Below are 8914 nucleotides of genomic sequence, written 5' to 3' on the forward strand. Positions count from 1 at the left end.
TATATATATATATATATATATATATATATATATATATGTGTGTGTGTGTGTGCGCGCGCGCCGTGTATGTACTTCACAAAATAATATAATTAATTTTTATTATAATTATATATCACTTAAATAATATATATATATATATATATATGTGTATGTGCGCGCGCGCACGCACGAGAGAGATAAAATATTAGAGAGACTTAGAAGAGGGAGAGAGAGGAGATATAGGGTGAGAGAAAGACATGAAATATTAGATAAAGAGATAAATAAAAAACGAGGAGAAGAAAGTGAGAGAGACGTGTGTGAGTAGAGAGAGAGAAAAGAGGGGAAAAGAAAGACAAGAGAGTGTTAGAGCATCATAGAGATGTGATAGTAGATACTCTTAGTATAATATATCTACTGGAGATAGATAAAAGAAGGAGAAAAATAAACAAAGGAAAGAAAAACATATACAGGTATATGAGAATACATGGAGATTATAATATTTAGTAAAACTAAAAACAATATTTTAGTGTTTTTGATAACTTGTATGTGAAAAATCTCATAACTTATCGAGTGACAAATTATGTTTGATCCCTTGCTTCCTATTTTGTCGAAACTCACAATCAAATTTTTAAATTATAATAAAATTTGTATCTTATTATTTTTTATCATATGTAATGCATCCGATATTTAGCCCGTAATCATAGTTCCACCCGTGCGTGTAAAAGATATAAAATTTGATGATTCGTTTAGAATTATTAGAACTTAGATTCCAAGCCTTGATTAATCAACTATATATTTTTGTTTCGTTTTTCTTTTAGCCTTCTTTTGCGCCAATGACAATAATCATTTTTAAATCAAATTTGAAAGAAAAAAAATACCTCCCCACGCACACCAAACCTTGCACCTCCCTCACTGTTTCTTTCTTTCTTTATTTTATTTTCCTTTTTCTTTCAATTTCTCATCCCCTCTCTCACAACAGCAAATCATCACTCAGAGCGTCTACAACGGTGAACTCAATATGGGTTATTTAGATGGAGTCCACTGTGCCACATCATCTTGAAGCAATTCATTCATTTTCTATTCCAACTGTCAACTCAACGTGATTCAAGTTCTACTATGCCACATCACCCTAAATCAACTCATTTATTTTTCACGGTTTAACTTTTAAAAAATCATATTATATTCCATTACTTTAATTTATACATTAATATTTAATTTTATGATAACTTAAAATGTTAATTTAAATGGAAAAATAAATAAAAAAGTAGTTAATAAATTTTTTAATAAACTTCTATAAAAAAATTGTGAAGAAAAAGTATGAGTAACAAATTGTTTCTATTAATGAGCTAACAATCATAATTAAAGGAGAAAAAAAGGCTAACGGTGGTATATTAACTAAAAAAAAGCTAATGGTTACAAAATTATTATTATTTAATAAATTAAAAAGAAGTTAACGGCTATAAATTAATAAAAAATGATAAATTTATTATTATAATAAATTAATAAAAGGTGGCGGTTATAATTATATTATTATTAAATTATGAAATTAGATAGAAAAAAGAAGAAAAAAAAAATGTAACTGCTATGAAGTTCCTTCCCGACAGTACCGTGATGACACCTTGGCACAACTCCAACAGTGAACCCACAAAAAACTGGAAGTTAAGTAGTTACACGCTGGCGGACGAACTCATTTTTACTCCCGTTGTAGATGCTCTTATCGCTATTAAATAAATAAATAATAATAAGATAATTTTTTCAATGATAAATATCTTAAAACACATAAACAAATGTTTGTCCGTGATAAATATAAAAAATCACAGGATATATATTTATCACTAATACACAAAAATGAGGGTTAAATATTTATAATTGATGCGTAAAAAACACGATACAAATATTTATCAATGATAAATATAAAAATTATTGGAAAACTATTTGGCAGTGATACAAAAAACATGGGATAACTATATTTGTCGTTAATAAATATTAAAAAAAATATAAAATAAGTATTTATTATTGATAAATATTGCAAAAAATATTGAATAAATATTTGTCTATGATAAATATAAAAAAATAATAGAATAAATATTTATCACTAATACATTAAAAAAATGCATAATAAATATTTATAACTGATGTATAAAAAATATGAGATAAATATTTGTCGTGATAATAAAAAGTTACGGGACAAATACTTGGCAATGAAACATAAAAAAAATAACATGAGACATATATTTGTCATTGATAAATATTAAAAAATATTAAATAAATATTTGTCTTTGATAAATATCTTAAAACTACACGAGACAAATATTTGTTAATAATAAATGAAAAAATTACAAGACAAATAGTTACCACTAATATATAAAAAATACGAAATAAATATTTATCGTCGATAAATAAATATTTTAAAAAAATATAAAATATATATTTATTACTAATAAATATAAAAAAAGTACATAATAAATATTTGTCATTAAAAAACAAATTGAAATTTTTGTATTTAAAATTTAAACATGACTGTAGCACGTGTAATGTGAAAAGTGAATAAATTGTAATGGTTCAAAAGACGTTTATATTGTGGACTTTCTCGATCGATACTTTAAATAGTAAATAAATATAACCTAAATTATCATATAACGTATGACGATTCTTTTTCTGTTTTGTGGTTATTTATTGTCTAATTAGGATTGAACTAGTAATTAAAATTACAATACTTATTGAAGATTCAACTTAGTCTAAGGAGTTGAAAAGTCTATGACACACTTTCTTGCTAGCTTTCAGAAAAGAAATATGGATGAATTAATATAGAATCCAAAAACAGGGAAATGAATAGTGATGCATTTAAGGGAGTATTGGAAAACAGACAAATGTGCATTGTACTCTACAATCGGATTCAATGTGACGAGGTACAGGATACAGGATACAGACCAAACAATAGTAAGTAACAGCGCATAAGCTTTCAGGGATATGGCAGAACCAAATTCAAACTTATCTACATACTATTAACTTCATCTCTATCACAATTATAGATACATTTATAAAAATAATTTATCTCATTATTTTTAGTTTATAATATAATAATTAGATTTTTTAGTGATACCATCATCAATTTTTTTATACCATCTAATTCGTATTAGTTTTACAACTTTCAATTTAATACTCCACAATTCCTAAATTATTTTTGAAAAATAAAAAAGAAAATTAATGTTTTTAGTTTAAAATTTAAACTAAATATATTATTTTTCTTTAACATGTTTTTGTTTATATTTAAGATTCAACGAAATATGTTTTTCCAATTTTCCCGTCTTTCTTAACTTTTACCAAAATAATTTTATCCATCTTCATTTGTAAAAAGAAATGAAAAACACCATTACTATACTTTCTGTTCATAAAGTCAATTAGTATTTATTTTATGTCGTGTACAAATTCATCCATTCTCTATTTCATTTTTTTCTTTCACTCATTTTCAACCTTCACTTTTTTTTTTTATCTCTCCTATGCATTCCGGTTACCCCCATTTATTGTATGCATTCTATCTTTTTTATTTCTTTCTCCAATTTTTATATCTATTTCCTTCGTTCTTTCTTCCAACACTAGTTATTTATTTTTATTAAAACCAACGCCATTTTCTTAACTTTGACAAATTTTTTTCATTTTTTTTTCTCTAAATCTTTCGTTTCACTTTTATTATTTATCTTGGACTCGTAAGAAAAGTAAAATATTTTGATTTTATTTTTGATTTTTGAGTTAAATAAATATTTAGTCTCCTAAAAAATGTTAAAATCTTGTTCATAACCCCTATGAAAAAATATGCTATTTAGTCCATAATAATTATCATTCAAACAACTTTTATTTATGCTAAAATGTTAACATAGATTTTTAAATAATTTTTTTGGCACATTTATAATATTATAAAAAAATTCTGCAAAAAATACATCAAAATTATTATTTTAAAAAAAATCATATTTAATTAATCCCTAGTTAAAATATCCTAAATTTTTATGGAGGAATATTTTTTAATATCCTAAACATGTTTGTAAAATATCATTAAAAAATTAAACAAGTTGAAGGATAATTAAACATGATTTGTTCTAATAGAGACTAAAATTATTTGGAGTATAATTTTGTACTGACTAAAAAGTATAATTTTTTTTACAATGGCAAAAAACTTATTTAACCATTTATTTTATAGCCATTTCGTCCATATTTCACATTTTATTTAGTCATTATTTATTCCAAATAAAAGATAAATATATACTATGAGATTGAACTACCATACATGGAAGAAAGTCTTGGTGACAAATATGTCAAATCATATATGGGACAATTATCATACATGTGGCAAATTATTACTAACGAGATTGAATTATCATACACAAAATAAAATATTACTAATAAATATTTCAAATAAACAATTATACATGAGACAAATTGTCACTTATGATATTGAAGTATCATAACAAATTTTTGCTGATAAAAAACTAAAAATAACTATTGTACACAAGACAAATTATCACTTATGAGATTTAACTATTATACATAAGACAATTATCACTGATAAAAATTCAAAATAACTTTCATATAAGGGATAAATTTTTAATGATAAAAATTTCAAAATAATTATTATATATGAGACAATTATCATATACAAATAAGTTTTCGCTTATGAGATTGACATGTGATACACATGACATGTTCTCACTAGTAAAAATTCCAAAATTACTATCATACATGTGACAAGTTGTCACTTATGAGATTAAACTATCATATACATAACAAATTATAACTCATTACAATTTTCAAAATAAATATCATTCACGAGACAAGTTGTTACTAATGATATTAAACTAACATATACAAGATAAATTTTCATTGATAAAATTTCAAAAGAACTACCATAAATGAAAAAAGTTATAATTTATGAAATCGAACTATGATACACATCACAATTTCTAATTGATATATATAATTTCAAAATCACTATCATATATAAGATAAGATTCAACATTCAATAAATTCCATCTTTGTAGTTTTGTTTAAGCTTTATCCACTTCACTCAAGTATAGATACTTAATAGATAATTGAAAAAATTGTTCAATCATATTTTACAAGTATTTGTCTCTCATTACTTTTAACTTTTCAAATTCAGACGGACGTGGACCCTTGCGAACTCATGAGTATTTTGATAGTACTTTTTAAAAATGACTCAAAATGCTTCAACGGATACCAACAAAAATATATTTGTCGGTGCATTCAATTACGATTTTTGGGAGTGTATTCAATTAGAATTTGAAAAGATTTTTTTTTTTTTTTGTGATAAAAAAATTGAAATATTTAATGAAGATTTTAATGTAATTATTAAAATGATTTTGGAGGTATTTAAGGATCATTTAGATTTTTTAACCAAAAAATAAAAATATAGTTGTATTCAATCAAGACTTAATTTTTGCAAATGATAAATATTGTAATTTTAGGAAGATGTCTTGATGATAAATGATATTTAGAAAAATATAAAAGGAATAAGAACGATGACAATTAAATGGAGCTTAAGAACCCCGCAACATTGTTGTGATCTCTGAACATTTTATAATGGAAATGAGATGCGACTACTAAGGACTTTTAATAAGATTACCAGGGATCAAAAGGAGTTGAGGAGGTATGGCTTATCAGGAATATAACAGTAAATATCATAATCATATATCATATTAATGATATTTTATCACTTTCACATGTATCATATCAATAATATTAATATCTACTATATCAATTACAACAACAATGGCATTAATTATACAAAACAAATAATATGAATCATTCGATTTAATATGTGACATTTCACCATTTTAATCAACAGCCGAAAAACGTGACTAATTTTTTTAAAATGATCTTATAATTATTTTACTATATCAAGGATATATCTAATTAAGGGGGTATATATATATTTTATCTGTTTCAAAATAAATGAAGATAAAAAAGATCTTTGTAGTTTGGTTAAAAAAAAAGATCATGTAGACTTCAATCATGGTTTTGTAGTTATTTAATTCTTCAAAAAGTCAACTACAAATTTTCACGAATGACCCTTATGAAAATTTTTATTTTGCACAATCTCATATGGATTTTGAATTGTTAATTAATTCTTCATAAATTATACCAAAATTTTTAATTTGAAATCCTACAAATATACTTGAATATTATTAAATTTGTAATTTTTTAAGAGTTATATCACAAATACTCAACAATGATAATTTTTTTTTACAACCTTTTATTGATGCTTCAATATTAAAAAATTTCGAATTAAAAAATAAAATAAACGAAGAAAGATATGATAGTTATATAAATCATATAAATTTCTCAATAAAATTTATATGCAAAAATAAACATATCGGACACAAAAAAAAAAAAAAAAATATATATATATATATATATATATATATATATATATATATATATATATATATATTGAGAAGAATACGAATTATACCAATATAACTTCAAACAAATTAGTTGTTACTCAAACTATGGTATAATCTTGTGCTAATAACATATTATAAAATTCACCAAAATAAGATCAAAATAAAATATAGAAATAATAAAGATAAAGGTGAAAGATATAAAAGAGAATAGATAATAATAGAGTATTGTATTATTTTATTAGCTAAATTATATTCGTATTCGCAATCTCTTAACTTAATTTCAGGTAATGTTTATTCATTTATATTTTTTTTTTCGAATTGGTTCTTTATTTTAATTTTAAGTGATAATTTGATATTTTATGTTTTAAAAAATCAATAATGTTGTCATCTTTTTTACAAAATTTCATAAAAAATCATCAAAAGTTTCAAATAAAACCCATAAAATTCATTATCATCTTCAATAAAATGCAAATTTAATCAAATTGATAACTTAAATCTTTAAATAAACTCATATTTTTATTCTTTATTTGATGTTGTTCGAGTTGAAAATATGAGTTTATTTGAATATTTGAGTTATGAATTTGATGAAATTTTCATTATATAGAAGATGATTATTAATTTTATGGGTTTTGTTTGAAAAATTTGATGATTTTTTTTTTTTGTAAAGAAAAAGGATAACATTGTTGACATTTTAAAATATAAAATATCAAATTGTGACTTAAAATTAAAATAAATGACCAAATCGAAAAGAAAAAAAAAGATAAATGATTAAAACGTTAATTGAAATTAAATTAAAGGAATCACAAATATAATTTAGCTTATTCTATTTATAGTGTACTATTTACAATATGATATGAACTCTATTTACATGACACAAAATTTATAAGTTACAGAAGTTTGTGAATGATATTAAATTTAAAAATCACTAATCACTCATTAATAGAAATTCTATATCATACTAAACAATATAAAGCTAAGAGAAAATAGACATCCACCAATATATTTTCATAACATCTACTACTATATATGGTGAGACAAGCCTGATAACTCTGCTTCTTATGCAGTGGCCACAACCACAAGGCTTCAATATCCATATTGTGACCACAGTACAATTGGTTGCGACTGGAGATAGGAGCTATCTGAAAAAGGTCGCAATTGGTTGGAACATCATTCTTTTCATCCTTTTTTTGGACAAAAACATCTTTCTTTTTCACCAACAGCTTGTTAATGCCTCAAATAGTTATAATGACTAGACTCAAAACAACCAAATTATCGATGTACTATCACTATATATAGATATAGTTCAAAAAGAAAAAATCCAATATATTTACTTAAAATATAATTCATAGGTATTGTTAGCGTAAAAATATTTTATACTAAATCCATCACAATTTAAAAATTACTAGAGAATATTTAATTTTTATTATAATTAGACATACTTTTAAAATTATGTTTACGAATTATCGTGATGCATTTATAATGTAAATTTTTTTACATTTGAAACGTGACAATTAAATTTAATTAATAATATATAATCACCTAGCAGGAAGCATTGTTCTCAGATCAATTGATTAATTTGATTAATTAAGAGACATTGAAGAAATTTGAAGAAAAAAAAGTGTCCCTAATTTCAAACTCCAAAAGACTAACTTAACCACAAATTTAACGATTAACTTTGTGAAATGTTTTTCAAATTCCTTAATATCTTCCATGAATGGTGATAATGTGTCAAGTGTACTGTTAGCAACCAGTGAAAAAATAATACAAAATCACTGAAAAAATAATACAAAATTACTGTACAAAATAGAGGCTCCTAATCATTGAAAAAATAATACAAAATTATTGTACAAAATGGAGCCTCCTCCATTGAAATGTTTTTAATTATATATGAATTAATTATTGATAAATTAATTCATAAAATATTTAAATTTTATAATAAAAATTAATTTGTATTATAATGACACTAATATGAGAGTACACGGACCTCATATAAATAAAGCTGCATTTTTTTGGAATGTACCATTGAGTCCTTCAAATCGAAACCTGCCTTGGTGACACCCAAATTAATTTAGCGAAACAACCTCTCAATGTAAAACATTTATATGATAAAGTTGACTTTTGTATTTAAATATCTCTTTTTTATTTTTTTATTTTTGAAATGTCACACTCTGAAACAAAATTATCTGCATGTCCTACTTTTCTGTTATAATAGGAAGTCGTTCTCTGGGGAAGCGACCTCCTGAAGAGAAAATTTTTTTATGTTAATAGGAGGTCGTTTCTCGGGGAAGCGACCTCCTACTGCGTTGTTTTTTTTTTGTTTGTTATATTTTAAAAATAGTTTATTATTATAATTATTAATTTAATTATTTAAAAAATAAAATACTAATATTAAATTAAAATAAAGTACAATAATAAATTATAAATAAAATTTATATTTTAATTATTATTATTATTATTATTATTATCATAATTATTATTATAATAAATAATTATTATATGTATAATTAAAGTGATTAAAT

Source organism: Cicer arietinum, chromosome 4, assembly GCF_000331145.2.
Source record: "Cicer arietinum cultivar CDC Frontier isolate Library 1 chromosome 4, Cicar.CDCFrontier_v2.0, whole genome shotgun sequence".
Classification (NCBI taxonomy): domain Eukaryota; kingdom Viridiplantae; phylum Streptophyta; class Magnoliopsida; order Fabales; family Fabaceae; genus Cicer; species Cicer arietinum.